This window comes from Loxodonta africana, chromosome 11 (assembly GCF_030014295.1).
Source record: "Loxodonta africana isolate mLoxAfr1 chromosome 11, mLoxAfr1.hap2, whole genome shotgun sequence".
NCBI lineage: Eukaryota > Metazoa > Chordata > Mammalia > Proboscidea > Elephantidae > Loxodonta > Loxodonta africana.
Genome location: NC_087352.1, coordinates 21,699,058 through 21,722,911, shown reverse-complemented (window position 1 = coordinate 21,722,911; position 23,854 = coordinate 21,699,058). Strand labels below are relative to the sequence as shown.

Below are 23,854 nucleotides of genomic sequence, written 5' to 3'. Positions count from 1 at the left end.
GGGCAGTGACGTCTCAATTTGGCTTCACCCTCTGCCGTTCGGGAAACTCAACAGGGTGCCGTTTCAAAGAAACAAGTTTTTTGTCTAAGAAATTTACTTTTATCTTCATAATTGTTCTTTTTCAGCGTTACTAAGATTAATTTTAGTCAATTTCCACTTTTCTCTAAGTAATAACTCTTCCATTTAATCAGTTCAGATGCATGGCAACCCTTTGTGAGAGCAGAACTGCCGAATAGAATTTTCTTGGCTGTAATCTTCATGGAAGAAGATCATCAGGGCTTTCTCTCACTGAGCCTCAGGGTGGGTTCAAACTGCCAAGCTTTTTCTCTTTTTTTTAAATAATATGGTATTTTGGTGAAGGTTTACACAGCTGTTTAGGTTCCCATTCAGCAGTTTCTACACAGGTTATTCAGTAACATCGATTACACTCTTCATAATGCATGTATATTCTCATTGTTTCTGTTCTGGTTGTTACATTTCCATTCATCTAGTTTCCCTGCCCTTTAGATTGTCATGTTTTGTTTTGTGTTATTGCACTTTAGGTGAAAGTTTACAGCTCAAGTTTCGCGTTCAAAAATTTATACATGTTTTGTTACATTGGTTGCAATCCTTATAATGTGACAGCACTCCCTCTCTCCATCTAGGGTTCCCTGTGTCCTTTCGTCCAGTGCCTGTCCGTTCTTGCCTTCTAATCTTGCTTTTCGGCAGGAGTTGCCCATTTGGTCTCATATGTTTGATTGAACTAAGAAGTGCATTGCTAACGTGTGTCATTTGTTTCATAAACCAAAAAACCCAAACGCATTGCTATTGAATTGATTCTGACTCAAAACGACCCTATAGGACAGAGTAGAACTGCTCAATAGGGTTTCCACAGAGCTGCTGGTGGATTTGAACTGCCCACCTTTTGTTTAGCAGCTGAGCTCTTAACCACTGTGCTACCAGGGCTCTGTTTGTTTCATAGGGCTGTCTAATCTTTGTCTGAAAAAATGAGCTTGGGGAGTGGTTTCAGTTCTGAGTTAGCAGTGTGTCCAGGGACCATAGTCTCAGGTTCCTCCAGTCTCTGTCAGACCAGTAAGACCGGTCTTTTTCATGACTTTGACTTTCTCCTACGTTTTCCCCCACTCTATCCTGAACTCTGGTGGCATAGTGGTTAAGTGCTACGGCTGCTAGGCTGCTAACCAAAAGGTCGGCAGTTTGAATCCCCCAGGTGCTCCTTGGAAACTCCGTGGGGCAGTTCTACTCTGTCCTGTAGGGTCGTTATGAGTCGGAATTGACTCGATGGCAGTGGGTTTGGTTTTGGTTTTATCCTGAACTCTGTTGTGATCCCTGACAGAGCAGTCGGTAGTGGTTGCGGGGCACCACCTATTCTTCTGGGCTGAGGCTGATGGAGGCTCTGGTTCATGTGGTCCTTTGGGCTAATACTGTCCTTGTGTCTGGTTTTCTTCATTTTCCTCTGCTTTGGATGGGATGGCCACTTCGAAGCTTTTAAGACCCCAGACGCTACTTAACCAAGGGAGGATGTAGAACATTTTCTTTATGAACTACGTTATGCCGGTTGACCTAGACGTTCCCTGAGACTGTGGTCTCCAGCACTGAGCCCCAGCAACTTCATCCCTCAGGGTATTTGTATATGTCTAGGAAATTTCTATGATTTTGCCTTAGTTAAGTTGTGTGGACTTCTACTGTATTGTGTGATGTCTTTCCTTCACCACCACCGACTTTTTCATTAGCAGCCGAATGCTTAATCGTTGCTCCACCAAGGCTCTAACTTTGATCCTAGAGGTCATTAACGTTTTTTTTCAAAAATTGTTTTTCCTTTTAAATTTACTAGGTCAGATTCAGATTATTAGAACTGTATGCTTTCTGCTCTTCATCATATATTGGGAGCATTCTTTGGTACCAGGTAGATAAGACTATTTCAGTGTGTACTTTGTTGGAATGTCAATTATCTTTTATCTTGATAGAGAAAATCTAGCTTAAGCAGTTAATCTAATACTCAATTTTCTTCCCTTGTGGAATCTGTTAAAATAGTGAGCTCTGAGCTACAAGCAGATGTTCTCCTCTCGTCCCTCTTGTCCTTTCTGTACAGATGTCAGAGGCTGTGCTGGATTGACTTGGAATCTTGGTCCAACAGAGCCCATCTATTCACGGTGAAGAAATTTGCTGAGAGCTTCTTTTCTGTGCTGAACCCAGCGGCATGGCGTGCAGTTGATCACTTCCTTTCTTTGGAAAAATGTTTTTCTTGCTCTTCAGGACATCACAGTGTTTTTTAAGTATCTGCCTATGTGTGTATTTCTTTCACATTTGACTTTTCTTTCTGATCAGTTCTGTTTCCTCCTGTGGTTTCTGCTGGACCACCTGGTCTCTGAAGGAGGGAGTGCCCCCAGGTGCAGTCCTTGTCCCTTTTCTCTGTCTATACTCAGGGCCCTCCCATGTCATCTCATCTCACAGCTTTAAACACCCTGACTTCTCCCCTGAACTCCAAACTCATTTGTCTAGCTGGCTCCTGGACATCTCTACTGGGGCCTCTCACAGGCACCTCCTCCACCTTGAACCCTAAATGTGTTTCCCCTGTACTCCTCCTGTCTCAGTTAAGGGCAGCTCTGATAAATATCTTAGCATTTTTTTCTAAATAGGCAAGACAGTGTATTATTGGTGTTTTTAGTTAGGATAAAATGAAAAAACTAGATGTTATCTTAAAATGAGTGAAGGGATACATAGTTTCCAGAGTTCTTTTGGGGTGTGAAAGAAAAACAGCTGAACACCCCAGGCCCTTCCTGATCTGCTTCTTTTGGCCCTCTCTGACTTCATGTCCTCCTTGTTTACTTGTTCACTTTCTCTGCTCCAGTCACACACATCTCTTCCTGGAACCAGAATCCCTCCTGCCTCGGAGCATTCACATGGATGGTCCCTCTGCCTGGATCTTCTTGGTCCTCACATGCACCTGGTACACACCCTTCATTCCTTAGTTCTTCTGATATCACCTTCTCAGGGAATTAGTTTCTGACCCTGGTTTAACATTTCAGCCACACACTCACCCCCAACCTTGGCCCATGATATGTGTTCTGCAAGATTCTCTTCTGCCCCTGCCCTTGCACTGGCTGTAGCCACGTGACATCATGGTTCCCAGGCAGAGCAGAGCCACAGGTGGAATGTATTTGTGCTGGGATTGCCTTCCCTGAGCCAGCTCAGCCCTAGCTTCACTCTGGATTGCCAAGGCATTTGCAAATACATTACCCATGCCCCTCCTCAGAGATTCCTCTTCAAATCTTCTGGGTGGTGTACAGGCTCAAGAATGTTTAAAGTGCCCCCAGGTGGTTCTAATCTGCATGCAGTATTGAGCGCCAGGGCTCTGGGTCCTCCATTTCTGTCCCTGATCCAGGGGAGGTAAGGAGGCTCTACTCTGTGTGGTTTGTGGTGTCAGGGCTGGTCTGTTATCTGAACAGGAGGGTCAGTCCAGCCCTGATCCCCCTGCTGCAGTAGAGTGTGGGATTCACCAGGAGGGGAGGGTGATAAATTCATCCTTTGCTATCTGTGTAGGTTATTATCCCTGAGTCCCTCCTGGGGTAGTGGGCAGCAGGGACCATCTTTCCCTGTGGTGAGTTCCTACCTGTGTGTGTGGTTATGGCACAGGAAGGGGGTGTGCTGATTCTAAGAATTTTAACAGCATATTTTTGACACTTAGATGGACTTCTCAGTAGTGATCTTGCATGAGAATGAAGCTGGGAGGAAGAGGAGGAGAGAAAGAGGCGTGCAGAATGGCTCTTTCTCAGGTAAGTCATATTCTTTTTTGGTGGCACTGTCCTTTCCTTCCTGAAATGCTGTGCTGAGAATTCGCTCATCTCTGATTCTGACATGTCCTGCCTGACACATTCACTCACACTCATCCAGGGCCTGACCTCAGTCCCCTCTCACCTCCAGGCAGATTCCATCTCACCAGGACCCAGTGACATGATGGGACTTGTGAAGAGGCTCCATTCAGGGAGTCTTGGGGAGGGCTCCACACCAGGCCTCGGTAGGAGATGGGAGTGAGCCCTGTGGGTGCGGTGCGGGGGGAGGGCAGCAGGGAGGATTTAGGGGTTGCACCTGTGAACCAACATGAAAGAAACCACACATTTATGTGTCATATTAATATGCAAGAACGGCTGAAAATTCAGAAAAAGATTTATAATGGGAAACCTGCCCTGCCAAATTTTATATTAAATTCAAACCTTCACAAGTGTGTTTCTGGTTCCAAAATATTGATGATGTGGAATGGGATGGGAATTTTTGTAACAGACATTGATGATGCTTTATTCCATAATCAGTTTTAAAATATGGAATCCACCTAAATGTCTACAGTAAGAGGTTCTTTAAATCACTCACAACACATCTACTGGAGAAAATCAAATCCCAGTTCTCACTTCTCTGATATCAAATGTGTTGCTCAATGTAAAGCAATCTTATTGGTTTCTCTGTCTTACTTATAACAACAGCTGCCCTTCTAGCATTTCTTACTCTGATCCCAGCTATTTGGAGCTAGGCCACATCTCACAAGTTAAAGGCATGTCCAGACTGCCAAGCCTGCCTAACATATCAGACACCAGCGGCAACCTCCTCAAGTTTTAGGTAATAAAGTCACCTCAGTTATTCAGAAAATTCAGTGGGTACACCTGTCAGGAAAAAAGAGCCATAGTAGCACAATGGTGAGGCACTCGGCTGATAACCAAAAAGTTGGTGACTTTAACCCTGTAAAAATGGTGTGGCAGAGGCATCTGACCTCTAACTTCACAAGGGAGAAGGAGAATCAAGATCAACAGCCCCAGGCCGATTGTCATAAGGCAATCAGACATACCTCCTCTCGCCAGCCTTTTCTACCAATTCTACCACCAGCCATCCCTTCCATGGCACTCTACTTCTCTGCTTAGTTTGATAATTTATTGCAATGGCCACAGAGACCTCACAGTTATGAGGTTTCTTAGGGAAATAACAGGTTACACTTCAGGTTCAGGAATACTCAGGGTACAGGTTTTCAATCAGGACAGCCTCATCTCAGTGGAGCCCACAGGCATGCCTGTCTCTGGTCCCTTGGCCTCTACCCTGCTCAGGCAAGTGTTACAGAGCCCTTTCAGCTCTGCTGATAAGTGCCCCGAGACATTCCACATCGTGCATAAGTCTCAGCCTGAAGATGCTCAGCTCTTGCTCCTTTGGTTTGCAAACTAGCTCTATTAAGTGCTGGAAGTACTCTACTCCACCAGTATGCCTTCTGCCCAAAGGCAGTCAGCTTTCTTGATCCACAGCCAGGCCATCTCCTGCCAGTTTCCTGATTTCGCTGATGCTGTTTTTCTGCCACCGCTGTGCACCATTTTCAGTGTTGCAGCTCTTTCTCTTTCTTAGTCTCCTGGTTCCAGGATCTTCTCAGAGCAGGGATCCTGGGACTGAAAGATGTGCTCCACTCCTGGCTCTTCTTTCTTGGCGGTGGTGAGATTCTCTCCTCCCATCTCTGGGATGGCTCATTTTAAGCCTATCAGGATGGCAGTCCCTTTGTTAGGGTTCCATATACTTTATTTGCATAGTCCCACTCAATCATTGTGTGTGAATCACAAAGACTGGCTAGAAGGGCCATTTTAAGCAATTCATTGCACCAGAAACACATCCAGCAATTCCGAGAGAGAAAGACCTGGTGTCATGGATTGAATTGTGTCCCCCCAAAATATGTGTATCAACTTGGTTAGACTATGATTCCCAGTATTATGTGATTGTCCACCATTTTGTAATTTTCCTATGTGTTGTAAATCCTGATCTCTGCCTGTAGTTAATGAGGCAAGATTATGTTAAAGAAGGTTAGGGTGGGATTTTAATACCCTTACTAAGGTCACATCCCTGATCCAATGTAAAGGGAGTTTCCTTGGAGTATGGCCTGCACCACCGTTTATCTTACAAGAGTTAAAGGGAAGCAAGCAGAGAGTGAGGGACCTCATACCATTAAGAAAGCACTGGGAGCAGAGCCTGTCCTTTTGACTTCAGTCCCTGTGCTGAGAAGATCCCCGACCAGGGGAAGATTGATGACAAGGACCTTCCTCCAAAGCTGACAGAGAGAGAAAGCCTTCTGCTGAAGCTGATGCCCTGAATTTGGACTTGTAGCCTCCTAGACTGTGAGAGAATAAACTTCTGTTTGTTAAAGCCATCCACTTGTGGTATTTCTGTTATAGCAGCCGTAGAGGACTGAAACACCTGGTAATTTGCTTCTGTAAAGATTACAGCCATGAAAACCCTATAGGTATTTCTACTCTTGTTACATGGCGTCGATATGAGTTGGAATCAACTTGATAGTAAAGAACAACAACATCTGTCAGGAACCAAGGACAGAGGCCATATAGCTCTCTGTAAGGTGACTCATTAGGGAGCCCTGGTGCCACAATGGTTAAATGCTGAGCTGCTAACCAAAAGGTCAGCTGAACCCACCAGCAGCTATGTGACAGAAATGACCTGACAGGTCTGCTTCCAAACCTAGGAAACCCTATGGGACAGTTGTACTCTCTCATATACACTCACTATGACTTAGCCTCCACTTGGCACACAACAACAACAAGAAGCTGACTCATTCCCTGACAGCTACACGCTGGCCTTTGGCTTGTGGGTTTCTGTTATATGCCTAACATTTAGAGAATTGGTTTTCCCCTCCCTTCATTCTACTATTTGTATGGTTATCTAGATCCAGCTCTTCCTCAGGCCAGTTATTACATCTGGAGAAGGCTTTAACTCAATTTTCCAATGCATTTAACCATCAATATCAATTTTCAACACTGCTAGTGTTAAACACCACAATCTGAAAAATAAGAGTCAGAAGGAACTGACATATTGCTAGAGTCCCAATCAGCCATTTGGCATCAGCCTTTAGCCTCAGTCCACCATCACATCGTGTTGTAAAACTCCTCCCAGGCCACACAGATTGGCAACATGCTTCCACCTGATCTTGTCAGGTTCCAAAAGCTGTTACAGCTGTCTGGTCACTCAGGCATCATATAATTGAGCTAAGGGACAATATAATCTCTTGTTCTAAGCCTCTTTGAAAGCGTTAATGTAATTTTGTATTTCCTTCATGGTCTAACCCATTCATTCATTCCTTTACACACAGCTACTCTTTTTCCTTTGCTTTATTTATATACAAAATTTCCACCTTTGCAAGGGACTTTAGGTGCAGCCACTGTCCTGGTCTAGATTGCTAGCACCAGTGCTGCTCCTGAAGCTGCCTTCCCCCTCGGTCTACTCACAGAGTTTTTGCTCAGGAATCATCCCTGCTTCCATTACTCACCTTGGTTGCAGCCCAGGTCCTGGACCACAGCATCAGATAGGGGGAAAAAATTGAAATGATATGGGGAAGAATGGTATACCAGCATCCTCTGCCATCCTTTCTTCCTCAGATCCAGAAAAGTCAGAGGAGTCTGTCCATTGGGGATTCTCCCTCTCCTTCAGAGTGTGAGCACACATTTGTGACGGTGTGTAAGCCAGCCCTTCACGCCTTTATCTCTCCCGTTTTATAGAAGCAGTGCTTAAACTCCTCATTACAATTTTCTATCAAACTATTACCCTGAGGATAAAAGCATGTTCCTTGGAAGAAATACAACTCAGCAATCCAAATTGATGTAGAATCTTCTGGTTCTTTAATAGTACTCTGAGCATTTCCATCTACCATAGGGTAAGCAAAGCCCAGTCCAGAGTAATGTAGCATCCCAGGGCTACCAGCATCAGTCTGGTGTGCCAGCTATGTGTAGGGCGGTCCCCCTAGGAATCTGCCCCACAGCCATCTCCATTCTGTCTCTCTTGCTGGCAGACGGAACAGTTCTTACCAGCATTTTGTGCCTGTGAGTGAAAGAGGAATATGTTTGGATTCAGTCCCTCTGCATTGCTGCACTGCCCTCATTTTCATTCATCTCCGGGACCCAGGTAGTCGTTGCAGACAAGTGTATCAGGATGTCTACTTGCAAGCTCCAGCTAACTGCCAGTCCTGAAAGAGGAGTCTTCTCATGGAGATGGACGAGTCCTCACAGATTTTCATAGGGCCGTTCGGAATCCCTTTTTGAACATCCTTTTAATCCTGTGTCTGTTACTTGACTGATTCTTTAGATGCACTGCAGAAGCGTGTGCACTTCAGGTACTGCATCTGCCAGTTATTGGCAGCTTGAACTGAGGCGAGTCTCTTTTTTTCATCGTCCACAAAAAATGATTGAAAGGATTTCATGTACCCTGCTGGAAAAATATGACAACAAAATTAGGGACATAACTTTCATGTTATGAGGATCTGTCAAAATGCTCACATCAACAGAATTGGTTGGTATACGTTTCTCCTATCACTTTCTTAAAAATTAAAACGTTCCCTTGTGCACTTGGTAACGTGTTTTCCATTTTAGGGACTGTTGACATGCAGGGATGTGGCCATAGAATTCTCTCAGGAGGAGTGGGCATGCCTGGACCCTGCTCAGAGGGCTCTGTACATGGATGTGATGTTAGAGAACTACAGGAACCTGGTCTCTGTAGGTGAGCATAACTTCCCTCCAAAAGTCGGGATCTGCGCTTGTGTATTTTTGCATTTTCCTTTGTGAGTCTCTTGAAAGCCCCAACCCTGCTGGATGTCTTCAGAAATCCCTAATCTTAAGACAGTCACTGAAGTTGATTCAGAAATGAAAAGCTTCATAATGCAGTAGCTGGACTTTAGTCTTCCTCTTCTTAGGTGATCTGCCCGAGTCGTGCTAGAACATTGCTGTTTCCAGAGCTTGAGTAAGCGCAAAACCTTATGGTTTAGTTTAATTGTTAAAATGTATTTATTTTATTACTGAAAGTAGTATTTTACGGTGAACTTTATAATACATGTTAGTTAATGCTGGTAAAAGAATGAACTACTTGTTTTCCTTTCTCTTGCCTAACAAGTGAGTAATGTTTTTAATCTCTTTTAGGTTAAAACAGGTAATTACACATTTTTCCAAAAGCTTAAAAGTTTGATTACCTAAATCAAAGAACAGTAGTTAAATGCAAACATAAGTAGACAGCTAAATGGCTTTTTTCTACTAGAAGTTTTTTTTTAATGTAATTAATTTTGTTATTCTTGTTAAGAATATGCATAACAAAAACATACATCAATTCAGATTTCTACATATACCTTATGGTTTACTTTCAGTATATCCAATTCTATGACTTCTGTGCTTTTGATTGAATAGTTGTTGGAAAACAGCTAGATATCTGCATGTTTAGTATATTTCTTAAGCATTTTGAAGGGGGCAGTCAGTGTATGAACTTCTGAAATCATTTTCTGAAGTCATCGGTGATGTTCTAAGTTGAACAGATAACTTGGATTTTGTTCTGGAAGAGCTATAGCATACCTTGTTTCTTATAAGCTGGAATCTCATCTTCTGTTATGAATGTTATCTCCATTTTGAAGAAAGGGACAGAGCCCTGGACTATGGATAACAAGATGGATAAAGCATATGACCCAGGTAGGTGGGAATGTATCAAGATGTGAACATCAGTAAGATCTCAGATAGTTAGAGAAGAAACCACACCATTAAACATTCTTTGGCAAATCCCCCAAATAGAAACACACGTTTCTTTCTAGTAAAATCTCAAAGGAGATTTTCCTTCTTTCCTCTCCTGCCTGCCCCTCCACCTATCACTCTTCAGAGTTCATCCTCCAGTGCTGTTCCAGCTGGAGCAGAGACAAAGGCAAGGTCTTTACTATCTACAACACATTATTATGTGGTCCCTGTGAGGTCTTGGGTGGCTTGGCTTTGAGAGGGACAAGGAAGGCTATTTCAAAGGGGTCCTCTTGCCATCTTCTCTTTCTGTACTTGATTCCCTCTGATCCTCAGTTCCCAGTTGAGACAGGTAAGAACTGAGGCCTCCATTGTCCTGAAAGACCTATCCACCTTTCATTTTCATTCCATACTCTTTGGAGACCTTCTCAGGAGGAAACAAAACATTGTCAGCTCTTCCATTGCCCATGAGGCCTGGGAAATTGTCTAAGGCTTTTACAAGACTTCCCTGTTCTGTTTTGCCCATTAGACAAAGAACTCAATTCGGCCTTTGTCTTTGGTCCCTGAAAGGTAATGCTTGGAATTTTCTGAGTAGGCAAGGTGTCTTTGTTATCCTAAAATGTCTGGCAACACTTTAAAATTTGTGCAAATGAGTGGGGGCTACACAAACCCCACCCTATCAGCTGTCCTTAGGCAGTCATGCATGAATCTATCCATTGTGACTATGCAATGGGGCCTTAAGCATGAGTGTGCGAAACGGAAAAAACCAAACCCATTGCCATCAAATAGATTCCAACTCATAGTGACCTTATAGGACAGAGCAGAACGACCCCATAGGGTTTCCAAGGAGCGGTTGGTGGATTACAACTGCCGATCTTTTGGTTAGCAGCTGAGCTCTTAGCCACTGTGCCAACGAGGGCTCAGTGAAGCCAATTAAAGATTTTGAACTCAGAAGTTCTGGGGACATGCTGGTTCTCAAGAGCATCTGGTCTTGAGAGGATTGTGATTCCCTGGGACAGTCCCTGAGGACATCGAAGCCTCATACAGGGACAACTGTCTTTCTGAGGTTAGCTCAGGACCCCTCCTATGCGTCTCTTCGTTTCTATTCTTTTTTGTTTGCAACACCGTAGTATGGTAGCAATAGTGCCAGACCTTTTTTTTTTTGTCTACTTCAGGAAGAATGAGAATCGCCATCAGAATCAGCCCAAAGCTGATTCCTATGAGGTGTAGCTCTCCAACCTTTTTATGAATTCTGACACCAGCCCTTCTCCCCATGACACTCTCTGCTTTTCTGCTGTGTTCAATAATTCATTGCAATGGCCACACACAACTCACAGGCCATGCTCACAGATACTGGTTTATTAAGGAAGTAACACGGGATCAGGATCAACAGGCTACAGCTCGGGATCAAGATCAGAAAGTATGTAGACAAAGTCTCCCTTTTTTTAGGGCAGAACAGCTCTCTCAGCTCCTTTCAGCCATGCAACCAAGCAGGGCCCACTCTCTGCTATGCACACCCCCTTTCGGCAAAGTAGGCCTCCTCTCAGCCCCCTAAGGACAGGCCTTCTCTCAACCCCTTGAGGACTGGCTTCCTCTCGGCCCCCTCAGGGCAAGTTTCTCTAGGGCGCCTCAGGACAGTCCTCCTATTGGTCCCTGCCTTGCTCAGCAAGTGTTATAGCTCTTTTAGCTCCACAGACATATGCCCAGAAGCACCCTACTCTGCCAGCACCCTAAAAAGCTGATTCCTGTGAGGTGGAGGTTAGACTTACGTTCAGTTTGCGACCTTTTTACCAATTCTGACCCAGCAGTCCCTCCCACGGCAGTCTATACTTCTTTCCTGTGTTCGATAATTCATTGCAGTGGCCATACAGAACTCAAAGACCATACTCACAGTTATGGGGTTTACTAGGGAAGTAACAGGTTACAATCTAGGATCAGGATCAACTTGGAGGGAACAGGAACAACTCAGGATACAGTTCTTTGATCAGGACAATTTCTTCTCAGCTGCTGTCATCAGGCATGCACTCTCAGACTGGGCCATTGCTTTTGTTCTCACTCTTGGCCTCAGACCCAGCTCAGGCCTGGCCTCTGGCCTGCTCTGGCAAGTATTACAGAGCTCTTCAGCTCTGCCGATAAGTGCCCGGAAGCACCCCAACTCCTCCAGCAAGCCTCCTATCCAAAGGTGCTCAGCTCTCTGGCTCCATGGACTTGTGAGCTTAGCCCCACCAACAAATGCCTGGAGGCACCTGATGGTGCCAGCAAGCCTCCTGTTCAAAGATGCCCAGCTCTCGCGCAGTAGGTCAGCACACCCACTGCAGCAGCCTCACTGTATGGGCCAGAAGGCTGCTGTGCCTTCTCATACCAGTCTCCTGGTTCTACTGTTGCAGTTTCTGTGCCACTGAACTCTCCCATGCTTGCTGCCACTTCTCATTGTCTTGTGCCATCTCCGGTGCTATAGTTTTCTCTGTCTTCTGGGTGTAGGAGGTTCTTAGCAGGGAGTCTAGGTCCAAAGGACAAATTCTGCTCCCAGCTCTTCTTCTTGATGATATTGAGGTCCCCCTGCCCAACCTCTGGGATGGGCTCCTTTTAAGCTTAGTGGAATAGCAAATCTGACCAATTCCCTACGAGAGTTCCATGCACCATATATCCGTAGTCCCAACCCCACAAGGTTTCCGTGCACCTTATTTGCATTAGAAAACCATCTGATCATTTGGTGAGCCATAAGCACCTGATTTACATAGCCCTCCCCAATCATTTTGTGGAAATTACAAGACAGTAGTTAGAAGGGCCATGTAATAGCAGTTCACTGCACCATACTATTAAAGTTTACTTTTCCCATTTAAATTAGTTAAGTTTTTTACATTAGGAGTTTTGTGTATCTTTGGAATATACACTTTGTATTAAGTGACTCTCTTAAATCTGACAAATACCATAAAATTAACATGCCATAATTTGTTACGTAAAATGTGTTGGTTTTTCTATAGTACATTTTAAAATTTCTAAACATAGCTTGTTGGGTTTTGTTTACATTTAGATAAAGGTTTTTTTTTGTGTGTGTGTGCAATGCCTTGTTATTCTTCCTGCCTAGATTTATCATACACATCTTTATATATCAAACTAATATTTAAATATCTTGTATTTTACCAAAAAAACTTTATTTTTTGCACTTCATGTATTTCTTCACCCCCGCCTGCTTATAATGCCTGCATTTGCCACAAAATTAATAAAGGTTTGGAAATTACGTTCTTCACTTTACATTTGATGACTCATATGTTCCTCGTCTTTCTTTAAAACTCAATAGAGGGGGCCAAGATGGCTGACTAGGTAGAAGCTACCTTGGATCCTCCTTGCAACAAAGACTTGGAAAAACAAGTGAATCGATCACATACATGACAATCTACGAACCCTGACCATCAAACACAGATCTAAAGAGTTGACCTAAGTGACAGAGACTCAGCCAGCGCAAGCAGCTGAGTCTAACGGGAGAACGAGCAACCATGGGGAAGCAGTGACTGTTTTCGGAGCCTGGAGCCAGTGTTCCAGTCAGAAAACCTTGGCACTGGGCTTTGGACTGAGCGCAGGAGACCTGAGCACGGCATCCTGAGACGGCGCAAACACGGGATGCAGCCCTAGCCCCCAGAATTGACCTCGGGGGAAGCCCAGCCAGTGCACGCAGCGACGTGGCTGACAGGATGAGAAGTCATCGGGAGGCAGCGACTGGTTTTGGAGCCTGGAGTGCAGCATCCCAGCCAGGCAACTTTGGCGCTGGGCTTTGGATTAGGAGTGGAGGAACTGACCACGGCTTCTGAGACAACACAAGAACAGGACGCGGGCCTGACCCTCAGGGGCAGTCTCGACCCAGCCAACGCACACAGGCTACACACTCCTCGGGAATCTCAGATAAAACAGTCATCACTGAGCAAGATGAGTAACTATATTCCTGGGTGCTACTCTCTCCTATCTATCCAATCCCTCCCCTTCCCAGGCGACTTCATTAACATTGGAATTTTCTGAGCCAGAGAGTGAAGTGCTCTGCGTTTTTTTTTTTGTCTTTTCCTAACCCATTCTCCTGGCCTGAGAGAAGCAGCTACAAAAAACCCAGGGACCAAAAATCCTTCCCTGACTTCCCGAAATTCACTAAAAATACAGAACCAGCTGCAGCCCAGCATATGAGATCCACAGTCTTGGGCTTTCATCCCTACAGGGAACAAGGTGGCAATTATAATGCAAAGGCAATTCTGATAGGGATCTGACTGTAATTGTTTTAGCGGATTACTGGAAAGACAAGTTTCCCAGGTCTGATATCTCTACCTATTAAACAGAGCCCTCACTGACCGACAACGGGGAACTGAGGGCTGAAGCTCCACCCAAACCACCTAGCCTCCTGCCATAGGGGTCTGAGGATAGTGACATCTACCAATCTGTAGAGGTACATGCACTGGGTGCCTAAGGTACAGCTGCAGAGTCCACCCACCAAAGTGCTTTAGGAATAGAGACACACCTACCTCACTGGCACTTGGGGGAAGCCTGTCAGCATCCTGCCCCCCCCGGAGTGTGACCCCCTGCTGCTACTAGAATCTGATGCACACAACTATCACCACTACTCCTCTAAGTGAATAGGTGACAGTCTACACCACACACTTCGTGATCCAAGATCAGATTCAACTCAAGAATAGTGAATGGACTCTTAGGCTTATATATCTGGTAACAGCCCAAACTAGCTGGTAATAGGACATAAGTGACTCAAGGGCTACAGCAATCAAGACAGCGCAATCTAGTAGCCTATCTACGTATATTGCAGGAAAACAAAACAAGATAAGACTCGGTGAGCAAATATAAAATAAATCGTTACAATCTCTTATAGATGGCTCGGAGACAGCAGTCGATAACAAACCACATAAAGAAGCAGATCATGATTGCTTCTACAACTCCCCAAATTAAAGAATCAAACTCTTCCCCAAATGAAGATACAATCCTGGAATTGCCAGATACAGAATATAAAAAACTTATTTATAGAATGCTTCAAGACATCAGGGATGACCTCATAAATGAAATAAGGCAATCTACAGAAAAAGCCAAGGAACACACTGATAAAGCAGTTGAAGAAATCAAAAAGATTATTCAAGAACATAGTGGAAAAATTAAAAAGCTGAAAGAATCCATAGACAGCATTCAGAAATCCAAAAGATTAACAGTAAAATTACAGAATTAGACAACTCAATAGGAAGTCAGAGGAGCAGAATCGAGCAATTGGAATGAAGAGTGGTAGACCTGGAGGATAAGGCAATTGACACCAATATAATTGAAGAAAAATCAGATAAAAGATATTAAAAAAATGAAGAAACCCTAAGAATCATGTGAGACTCTATCAAGAAGAATAATTTGTGTGTGATTGGAGTTCCAGAACAGGGAGGGATAACAGAAAATACAGAGAGAATAGTTGAAGATCTGTTGGCAGAAAACTTCCATGACATCATGAAAGAAGAAGGGATATCTATCCAAGATGCTCATTGAACCCCATATAAGATTGATCCAAAAAGAAAATCACCAAGACATATTATTATCAAACTTGCCTAAACCAAAGATAAAGAGAAAATTTTAAAAGCACCCAGGGATGAAAGAAAGGTCTCCTACAAAGGAGAATCAATAAGAATAAGTTCAGACTACTCAGCAGAAACCATGCAGTCAAGAAGGCAATGGGATGACATATATAGAGCACTGAAGGAGAAAAACTGCCAGCCAAGGATCATATATCCAGCAAAACTCTCTCTCAAATATGAAGGTGAAATTAAAACATTTACAGATAAACACAAGCTTAGAGAATTTGCAAAAACCAAACCAAAGCTACAAGAAATACTAAAGGAAATTGTTTGGTCAGAAAATCAATAATATCAGATAACAACACAACCCAAGGTCACAGAACAGAACATCCTGATATCAACTCAAATAGAGAAATCACAAAAACAAATTAAGATTAATTTTAAAAAGAAAAAAATGCTCAAAACGGAATCATTGAAGTCATTATGTAAAAGATCACAATAATCAAAAAGAGGGACTAAATACAGGAGGCATAGAACTGCCATATGGAGAGGAAAACAAGGCGATATAGGACAATACAAGTTAGGTTTTTACTTAGAAAAATAGGGGTAATTGTTAAGGTAACCACAAAGAGGTCTAACAATTCCATAACTCAAAATAAAACCCAAGAAAAACATAACAACTCAGCAAACATAAATTCAACTACTATGAAAATGAGGAACACACAATTTACAAAGAAAAACCTGTCAGCACAAAAAAGTAAGTGGAAAAATGAAATTGTCAACAACACGCAAAAAGGCATCAAAATGACAGCACTAAACTTATCTATAATTAACGCTGAATGTAAACAGACTAAATGCACCAATAAAGAGACAGAGAGTCTCAGACTGGATAAAGAAACACAATGCGTCTATATGCTGCCTACAAGAGACACACATTAGACTTAGAGACACAAACAAACTAAAATTCAAAGGATGGAAAAAAATATATCAAGCAAACAACAATCAAAAAAGAGCAGGACTAGCAATATTAATTTCTGACAAAATAGACTTTAAAGTTAAATCCACCACAAATGATAAAGAAGGACGCTACACAATGATTAAAGGGACAATTTACCAGGAAGATATAACCATATTAAATATTTATGCACCCAGTGACAGGGCTGCAAGATACATAAAACAAACTAACAGAACTGAAAAGTGACGTAGACACCTCCACAATTTGTAGTAGGAGACTTCAACACACCATTTTCGGAGAAGGATAGGACTTCCAGTAAGAAGCTCAACAGAGACACGGAACACCTAATTGCTATAATCAACCAACTTGACCTCAGAGACTTATACAGAACACTCCACCCAACAGCTGCAAAGTATACTTTTTTTTCTAGTGCACATGTAACATTCTCTAGAATAGATCACATATTACGTCATAAAACAAACCTTTGCAGAATCCAAAACATCGAAATATTACAAAGCATCTCCTCAGACCACAAGGCCATAAAAGTGGAAATCAATAACAGAAAAATCAGGGAAAAGAAATCAAATACTTGGAAATGGAAAAATACCCTGCTGAAAAAAGACTGGGTTATAGAAGACATTAAGGAGGGTATAAAGAAATTCATAGAATGCAACGAGAATGAAAACACTTCCTATCAAAACCTCTGGGACACACCAAAAGCAGTGCTCAGAGGTCAATTTATATCGATAAATGCACACATACATAAAGAAGAAAGAGCCAAAATCAGAGAACTGTCCCTACAACTTGTACAAATAGAAAGCGAGCAACAAAAGAATCCATCAGGCACCAGAAGAAAACAAGTAAGAAAAATTAGAGGTGAACTAAATGAATTAAAAAAACAAATAAGAAAAATTAGAGGTGAACTAAATGAATTAGAGAACAGAAAAACAATTGAAAGAATTAACAAAGCCAAAAGCTGGTTCTTTGAAAAAATTAACAAAATTGAAAAACCATTGGCTAGACTGACTAAAGAAATACAAGAAAGGAAACAAATAACCCGAATAAGAAACGAGATGGGCCATATCACAACAGACCCAACTGAAATTAAAAGAATCATATCAAATTAGTACGAAAAATTATACTGTAACAATTTTCCAAACCTAGAAGAAATGGATGAATTCCTAGAAAAACACTACCTACCTAAACTAACACAATCAGAAGTAGAACAACTAAATAGACTCATAACAAAAAAAGAGATTGAAAAGGTAATCAAAAAACTCCCAACAAAAAAAAAGCCCTGGCCCAGACGGCTTCACTGTAGAGTCCTACCAAACTTTCAGAGAAGAGTTAACACCACTACTACCAAAGGTATTTCAAAGCATAGAAAATGATGGAATACTACCTAACTCATTCTATGAAGCCACCATTTCCCTGATACCAAAACCAGGTAAAGACACCACAAAATAAGAAAATTACAGACCTATATCCCTCATCAACATAGATGCAAAAATCCTCAACAAAATTCTAGCCAATAGGATTCAACAACATATCAAAAAAATAATGGACCACGACCAAGTGGGATTTATACCAGGTATGCAAGGTTGGTTTAATGTTAGAAAAATCCTTAATATAATCCACCATATAAATAAAAGAGAAAAACCACATGATCTTATCACTTGATGCAGAAAGGGCATTTGACAAAGTCCAACACCCATTCATGATAAAAAACTCTCAGCAAAATAGGAATTGAAGGAAAATTCCTCAACATAGTAAAGGGCATCTATACAAAGCCAACAGCCAACATCATTCTCAATGGAGAGAGCCTGAAAGCATTTCCCTTGAGAATGGGAATCAGACAAGGATGCTCTTTATCACCGCTCTTATTCAACATTGTGCTAGAGGTCCTAGCCAGAGCAATTAGGCTAGACAAAGAAATAAAGGGCATTCAAATTGGCAAGGAAGAAGTAAAATTATCTCTATTTGCAGATGATGTGATCTTATACACAGAAAACCCTAAGCAATCCTCCAGAAAACTTCTGAAACTAATAGAAGAGTTCGGCAGAGTCTCAGGTTATAAGATAAACGTACAAAAATCACTTGGATTCCTCTACGTCAACAAAAAGAACATCGAAGAGGAAATCACCAAATCAATGCCATTCACAGTAGCCCCCAAGAAGATAAAATACTTAGGAATAAATCCTACCAAAGATGTAAAAGACCTATACGAAGAAAACTACAAAGTACTACTGCAAGAAACTAAAAGGGACTTACATAACTGGAAAAACATACCTTCCTCATGGATAGGAAGACTTAACATAGTAAAAATGTCTATTCTACCAAAAGCCATCTATACATACAATGCACTTCCGATCCAAATTCCAATGACATTTTTTAATGTGATGGAGAAACAAATCACCAACTTCATATGGAAGAGAAAGAAGCCCTGGATAAGCAAAGCATTCCTGAAAAAGAAGAAGAAAGTGGGAGGCCTCACTCTACCTGATTTCAGAAGCTATTATACAGCCACAGTAGTCAAAACAGCCTGGTACTGGTACAACAACAGGCGCATAGACCAATGGAACAGAATTGAGAACCCAGATATAAATCCATGCACATATGAGCAGCTGATATTTGACAAAGGCCCTGTGTCAGTTAATTGGGGAAAAGATAGTCTTTTTAACAAATGGTGCTGGCATAACTGGATATCCATTTGCAAAAAAATGAAACAGGACCCATACCTCACACCATGCACAAAAACTAACTCCAAGTGGATCAAAGACCTAAACATAAAGACTAAAATGATAAAAATCATGGAACAAAAAATAGGGACAACGTTAGGAGCCCTAATACAAGGCATAAACAGAATACAAAACATTACTAAAAATGACAAAGAGAAACCAGATAACTGGGAGCTCCTAAAAATCAAACACCTGTGCTCATCTAAAGATTTCACCAAAAGAGTAAAAAGACCACCTACAGATTGGGAAAAAATTTTTAGCTATGACATTTCGACCAGTGCCTGATCTCTAAAATCTATGTGATTCTGTTAAAACTCAACCACAAAAAGACAAACAACCCAATCAAAAAGTGGGCAAAGGATATGAACACGCGCTTCACTAAAGAAGATATTCAGGCAGCTAACAGATACATGAGAAAATGCTCTCTATCATTAGCCATTCAAGAAATGCAAATTAAAACTACGATGAGATTCCATCTCACTCCAGCAATGCTGGCATTGATCCAAAAAGCACAAAATAATAAATATTGGAGAGGCTGCGGAGAGACTGGAACTCTTATACACTGCTGGTGGGAATGTCAAATGGTACAGCCACTTTGGAAATCTATCTGGCGTTTTCTTAAAAAGTTAGAAATAGAACTACCATACAACCCAGAAATCCCACTCCTCGGAATATACCCTAGAGAAATACGAGCCTTTACACGAACAGATATATGCACACCCATGTTTATTGCAGCACTGTTTACAATAGCAAAAAGCTGGAAGCAACCAAGGTGTCCATCAACAGATGAATGGTTAAATAAATTATGGTATATTCACACAATGGAATACTATGCATGGATAAAGAACAGTGATGAATCTGTGAAACATTTCATAACATGGAGGAACCTGGAAGGCATTATGCTGAGTGAAATTAGTCAGATGCGAAAGGACAAATATTGTATAAGACCACTATTATAAGATCTTGAGAAATAGTATAAACTGAGAAGAACACGTTGTTTTGTGGTTACGAGAGGGGGGAGGGAGGGAGGGTGTGAGAGGGCTATTTACTGATTAGTTAGTAGATAAGAACTACTTTAGGTGAAGGGAAGGACAGTACTCAATACAGGGAAGGTCAGCTCAACTGGACTGGACCAAAAGCAAGGAAGTTTCCGGGATAAACTGAATGCTTCAAAGGTCAGCAGAGCAAGGGCGGGGGTTCGGGGACTATGGCTTAAGGGGACTTCTAAGTCAATTGGCAAAATAAATTCTATTATGAAAACATTCTGCATCCCACTTTGAAGTGTGGCGTCTGGGGTCTTAAATGCTAACAAGTGGCCATCTAAGATGCATCATTTGGTCTCAATCCACCTGGATCAAAGGAGAATGAAGAACACCAAGGTCACACGATAACTATGAGCCCAAGAGTCAGAAAGGGCCACACGAACTAGAAACTTATATCATCCTGAGACCAGAAGAACTAGTTGGTGCCCGGCCACAACCGATGACTGCCCTGACAGGGAGCACAACAGAGAACCCCTGAGGGAGCAGGAGAACAGTGGGATGCAGACCCCAAATTCTCATAAAAAGACCAGACTTAATGGTCTGACTGAGACTAGAAGAATCCCAGCGGTCATGGTCCCCAAACCTTCTGTTGGCCCAGGACAGGAACCATTCCCGAAGACAACTCATCAGACATGGAAGGGACTGGACAATGGGTTGGAGAGAGATAGTAAGGAAGAGTGAGCTACTTGTATCAGGTGGACACTTGAGACTGTGTGGGCATCTCCTGTCTGGAGGGGAGATGGGAGGGTAGAGAGGGTTAGAAACTGGCAAGACGGTCATGAAAGGAGAGACTGGAAGGAGGGAGTGGGCTGACTCATTCGGGGAGAGTAAATGGGAGTATGTAGTAAGGTGTATATAAGCTTATATGTGACAGACTGACTTGATTTGTAAACTTTCACTGAAAGCACAACAAAAATTATTAAAAAAAAAAACAAACTCAATATAGTATAACATTCATCTGTTCCTTACTGATTCACATCCTTGTGGTGTCCTGTTTTTGTTCTCTGGTTATTGTTGGCTGCTTGTGTTGCTGACTGCCTCTCTCTACCATGAATTCATCCCTTGGTTTCGGTGGAACTGCCAGAAAACGTTTCAACACCCGCTACTACTACCAGCACCATTCTGCACAAGCTATTCTGCACTTCGGTTTATTTATTTACCCAAAAAGGGCGAATCAGCATATTTTAAATATTGTGTTTACATGAACATGATATTTCAAAAGCAGGTGTTCTCATCATATGTTGTCTTTCTCTTACTGTATTTTCCTTCTGGAATTGTGCTTCAATCCTCTTAAAAGATAATTCTTGATAATTCTACATACTATGATTTTGTGTTTTTGTAGTTAACTTACGTACTTGCTGGATTGTTTATGTTTTACTAGATTGTGTTGTGAATTAACTTTCATTATGATTTACAGATGATTGTTTTTCAGTATCTGTTATGGCATATAACTGCCATGCACCAGTTGTTACTGTTGCAAATGCCTATTCCACATGGGTACAAATAGTTTTGTTAGTCTTACAATAGTGTTTACTCAAATTCTTTCTTACCTTACTCACGGTTTTTATTTTGCAATTCTGAATTGCCACTTATTTATCTCCTTCATTAGAAAACTTCATTCAGGATTACTTAGCATTACATTGCATAGGTCTGTGCTTGAGCATTTATTTTTAAACAATATTTATGCTTCAACATGCTTTAATATAATATTTGTTTTGTTTTTTAATATGAGCCAGCTACATACCTTTGTCACCTGTTGTGTGATTTAGGATGGTGGCCTTCTCCTAGGGCTTACATTTTTACATAGCGTAAATGGTATGGCCATAGAGTATTTGAAACTTAAATTCCCTGAAAATCATTTGAATTACATGAAATCATACTTTCTTTATTGAGGAATCATTTTAATTTTGTGTGCCTAATCATTGGAAATCCTTTGGGTAGAAGTTTCAAAACTCTTAAATCATAAGTATTCTTGTTAACAGAAAATGATATTTTTCAATGTAAAATATTTTCGTACTGGTGTTAATAGGAAGCCTATGGTTCTTTATATCTTTTAGATGTCTTTTCTACATCTGCGATCAAGGAATTATCACCAAGAGAGATCACTAATAAAGGAGAATTATTCCAGAGAGTGATGTTGGAAAGATATGAAAGTCATGGCACCGAGAATTTTGACTTCAGGCAAGTCAAAGAAAATACACATGAATTTGAGAGTCAGTGGGGAGATGATGAAAGGAATGGCAAAGGAGTGATAACAACCCACAATAAAATTCTCAGTGCCTTTTACGGTGGCTCAAACTTCAGTAAACATCAAAGACTCCATAGTGGAAAGAAACTATATAAATGTGATGTATGTGGGAAGGTCTTCAGTCAAAATGAACATCTTGAAGCTCATCCAAGAATACATATTGGAGAGAAAGTTTACAGGTGTAATGTTTGTGATAAAGCCTTTAATTTTGGCTCAGACCTTAGTAGACATTAGAAAACCTATACTGGTGAAAAAACCACATAAATGTAATATATGTGGCAAGATCTTTAGTCGATATTCAGGCCTTACAACTCATCAGAGAATTCATACTGGAGAGAGACCTTACAAATGTATTGAATGTGGTAATGCTTTTACTCAATGATCAAAACTAGTAGAACATCGGAAAGTTCATGCTGGAAAGAAACTTTACACATGTAACGTATGTGGAATATCCTTAACGAAAGGCTCAAGCTTAACCAGGCATCAGAGAATCCATACTGGTGAGAAACCATATAAATGTAACGTATGTGGCAAGGTCTTTAGTCGAAATTCGGGCCTTATAACTCATGAGAGGATTCATACTGGAGAGAGACCTTACAAGTGTATTGAATGTGGTAAGACATTTATCCAAAGATCACATCTTATGCAATATGAGAGAATTCATACTGGAGAGAAACCTTACAAGTGTAACGGATGTGGGAAGGCTTTTATCCGAAGAGCAAACCTTACAGAACATCAGAAAATTCATTTGGTGCAGAAATCTTACAAATGTAATTTGCGTTGTAAAGCCTATAACTCTGCCCCACTCTTCACTACACAACAGAGCATTCATACTGGTAAACAGCAATATAAATGTAACATATATGGCATAAACTTTAGTCAGAATTCAAGTCTTACAATTCATCTGAGAATCCATATGGGAGAGAAACCTTACAAACGTAATAAGTGGCAAAACCTTTAACTGGAGTTCAGTCCTCACTAAAAAAAAAAAAAATTGCCATTGAATTGATTCTGACTCATAGTGACCCTATAGGACACAGTAGAACTGCCCCAACACCAGAAAATTTGTACTGGAGTGAAATTGTAAATGCAGTCTATAAAGCAAGGTCACTACTTAAAATTTGCAGCTTGTAAATATTCATTCTGGAAACTAACAAATGTTTTATATTGGGTAAGCTTTTATCAAGCATTTACACTTTTGAGGACCAGAGAGAATTCATACTGGAAAGAAACTTTATAAACAATTTGGTAAATCATTTTTCCAGTCTCACAATTTGTTACTGTATTTTTTCATGAATGAAGGGTGTACACATATAATGAGCAGAAATGAAATCAGGTAAAACAATTCTGGAATAGTGCACTCATGCATATACTGTGCATGTCTCATGACATTTTCAGAAGTGAATTTGGGCCTAATCACCCATCCTTCCATATTAACAGATAAATCATATCATTCCATTCATTTTCTTTAATCTCTCGGTTATACATATAAAAATAGTCCAAAAATGTTACTTTTGATCACAGTTGTATAATAAACCTGTAAACCACAGTCAAGAACTTAAGGATCATGTTTAGTAGTCTCCTGGTAATAGGAAAATAAGCAATACAAATTGTGCATTTGTTTGTATAAATTTAAGTTGATAATTATAGTGAATTAGTTCAATAGTTGAATGCAAAAACCTTATCAGATTGTTTTAGGTTGTGTTGCAAAACCTGTTGTCACTGAGTCGATGCAGACTCAGCAATCCTTTAGGCATAGTAGAACTGCCCCATAGGGTTCCCAAGGCTGTAATCTTTACGGAAGCAGACTGCCACATCGTTCTC

General features: G+C 41.3%; 1 pseudogene; it reads left to right on the top strand.

The window, feature by feature from the left end:
- The first annotated feature begins 3,758 nt into the window (after positions 1 to 3,758).
- On the top strand, positions 3,759 to 22,991 carry LOC100655904 (zinc finger protein 665-like; annotated as a pseudogene).
- The last annotated feature ends 863 nt before the right edge of the window (positions 22,992 to 23,854 follow it).